Here is a 3,632-nt window from a genome sequence, read left to right on the forward strand (position 1 = left end):
CTTTGCAAACATTAACTAGCAGGCAGTCCAGTTTCCATGGGGTTACTCTGCTGAGAGTGCGAACAAAGATGCCAATTAGAGCTGACTGTGATAGTGACTTTTGTGATGTGCACATAAAATATCACATTAACCACTCCCTAGCTGATATGATGCCTCTCACAAACTCCCAAATTGGCAACCTTTTTGGCTGTTCCTGCTTCAAGGTCAAGGAGTGAGAGTTCATAGAAAATAAAAACTACTCTTTCATAGTTCATCTAAGTCAGGCTGGAAGCACATTTGTAAGGTAGTGGCAGGGAAGTCTGCACTGTTACTTTCTATGCTATACTTGTTCTGTGGCTAACAGGGGACTTCATTCTGCAGTGGTATCCATGTGGCATTTTTATGAACATTATATTTACTTTTAAAAGTACTAAAAATAAAGCATTACTTTACTTCCTTGTCAACATACTAGTTTCAGCCTGAGAAATATTGTGCAAAGGGGTTAACTCAGCATTATAACTGTACAAGGGAGTTAATAGACATGCTTTTCTCTTGTAGGCACCTGGAATCAAATCTGGAATTAGATCACAAGTGGGAATGAATTTGATGGATACAGCCACATGTCTGCTGGACCTTTACTTATGTCACAAACTGCTACAGTAACTATCAGTAAAATATTAACTATTTTCTTTGTTATCTGGAGCTTATTTTATGATGCATGGTAATGAAATATATTTGCAGATTTATTGGGCCAAATTAATCCAGAACATAATTTCAATTAATTTATTGGAATTATACTCATTAACTTTAGAAAAGACATACATTTAATGCATTTTTTCTCTCCAAGAGATTAGGATTAATTATCTATTAACACCATATATGTGTTCTAATTACCTTCTATTACACAGCATAATTCACTTAGGAACCAAATACTAACTTCAGTGTACAGATAAAAGAGCAAAATGTCATGGTGAGAAGGCATTAAAGCTATTTTTGTTGTAAAATTCCTTCTCCCTTTTCCACTACTTCACACCAGCAGCTGTTTACATGAGATCTAAAAACTTTTCTAGATGTAAAATTACAGCAGTCTTCAAGAGAAATTAAACAACTAAAAGAAAATAAAAGTACAAAATATTGTCTTCCTGAATTGAAATAAACACTGGTGTTACTATTTGTAATGCTTTTAAATTTTTTAACAGCACTTAGGCAGTTGCAGACGTCATAGCTAGTTTACCGTAATTCAAAATACTTGAGAAACAAAGCATAATTCTTTCATGGTCCTATATATACACACTTCTACTAAAAAGTTGATATAGCTTGACATAGCCTGGAAAACTAAGGGCCAAATTCTGCCCACACATACACACACATTATTAAAGTGAATTATAGCTATGCATGAGCATCTGAGAGCAGAATTCAGTCTCAAGGAGAATCATAGAATATCAGGGTTGGAAGCGACCTCAGGAGGTCATCTAGTCCAACCCCCTGCTCAAAGCAGGACCAATCCCCAACTAAATCATCCCAGCCAGGGCTTTGTCAAGACTGACCTTAAAAACCTCGAAGGAAGGAGATTCCACCACCTCCCTAGGTAACCCATTCCACTGCTTCACCACCCTCCTAGTGAAAAAGTTTTTCCTAATATCCAACCTAAGCCTCCCCCACTGCAACTTGAGACCATTACTCCTTGTTCTGTCATCTGGTACCACTGAGAACAGTCTAGACCCATCCTCTTTGGAACCCCCTTTCAGGTAGTTGAAAGCAGCTATTAAATCCCCCCTCATTCTTCTCTTCTGCAGACCAAACAATCCCAGTTCCCTCAGCCGCTCCCCATAAATCATGTGCTCCAGCCCCCTAATCATTTTTGTTGCCCTCCCCTGGACTCTTTCCAATTTTTCCACATCCTTCTTGTAGTGTGGGGCCCAAAACTGGACACAGTACTCCAGATGAGGCCTCACCAATGTCGAATAGAGGGGAATGATCACGTCCCTCGATCTGCTGGCAATGCCCCTACTTATACAGCCCAACAAGGGCAACAAGGGCACACTGTTGACTCACATCCATCTTCTCCTCCACTGTAACCCCTAGGTCCTTTTCTGCAGACCTGCTGCCTAGCCATTCGGTCCCTACTCTGTAGCAGTGCATGGGATTCTTCCGTCCTAAGTGCAGGACTTGTCCTTGTTGAACCTCATCAGATTTTTTTTGGCCCAATCCTCTAATTGGGCTGGGTCCCTCTGTATCCTATCCCTACCCTCCAGCATATCTACCACTCCTCCCAGTTTAGTGTCATCTGCAAACTTGCTGAGGGTGCAGTCCATGCCATCCTCCAGATCATTAATGAAGATATGGAACAAAACCGGCCCCAGGACCGACCCTTGGGGCACTCCGCTTGAGTTGAGTAATCTCAGTAAGCATTTTTGAAGCACTTTAAAAATGAACCAAGCAAACCTACTTGTGTATCATTTCTAATTAGATCCCCCCACCCCTTTGTATTCCCCCTGAAAGGAAGGGTACAGGTCACTAAATATGAACATTACATATTAAATGCTAAGGAAGCAAATATCTTAAGTGTCTGGCTCTACAAACAAATAGAAGGAAGATGGGAAACACTTGAGGTGATGCTAGAGAGGAAATTCTGTCTTGTTGGGTACTGGTATTACAGAACTGTAGTGGGAAAACCCTATGCATGGAATGTTATAGTTCATATTAATGAATAAAATTTGTGTAAGGATGGGGGACAGAGGAAAGGAAGAGAGGGTGTGGTTTCTCTATACAAAAGCATTGTAACTCAGATGGAACAATGAAGTAATTGATAACAATGACACATTGTACAGGTTAAGTTGAGACAGATAGAAAACAAAAGGGAATTCACAGATTTGTCAGCTGCAGAACACCACATCAGGAAAGAGGAGGAGTTGATTAATTGCTTCTGAAACATACCAGTTTGACACTCTCAGAGGAATTAGTATTCAGCTAATTTACTAATTTAGGAATTAGTAAGAAAAATCTTGAGCAAGAGATCATGGACTAGTTGTACTCATTCACTATACGGAAGACAAGATTAAATTCAGGCAGTTATAAAGGTATTCAGCTTCTGAAAGGCAAACCTGCTGAAATTAAAAGGACAGTGTGGCAGCATCTTATGGATACTGAATAGGGACTTACTGGGAGGAAAGAAGAAAAATTACTCATGTTCAGTAAAAGAATAGGAGAAGTACAAAAAAACCATTGTGACCATCCAGCAGATTCCTTATAAAACAGAAGGGTAGTAAAGATTTATTTAAAAATCTGAGGCCCCGATGCGTCCCTACGTGGGGATAACTCACATAGGAGTATGTAAATTTATACCCATGGAGTTTCTTCCTTATTTTTCCATCAGCTATGGTTGCTTAACTGACAAGATAAGTGAGGCTATCAGGGGATCCATTGGCGGCAATGCATCCATGCAGAAACCCTCAGCTTTTGTACTGCTACCAAACCACCCTTAGCAGTATGGCCCCTTCCCTTCTGCAGAGCTGGAACTCCACAAAGCACTACAAAAGTGGCTTCTAAGGAGTGGCAAACAGGGAAAGTATCCTGCAGATATCATTTCTCTCTTCCATGATGACCTGTAGGAATGTGTTGCTCCCGAATCGTACGCCCACGAGAATGGCAAA

This window comes from Terrapene carolina, unplaced genomic scaffold (assembly GCF_002925995.2).
Source record: "Terrapene carolina triunguis isolate 2854851 unplaced genomic scaffold, T_m_triunguis-2.0 Scaffold85, whole genome shotgun sequence".
In the NCBI taxonomy this organism is placed as follows: Eukaryota; Metazoa; Chordata; order Testudines; family Emydidae; genus Terrapene; species Terrapene triunguis.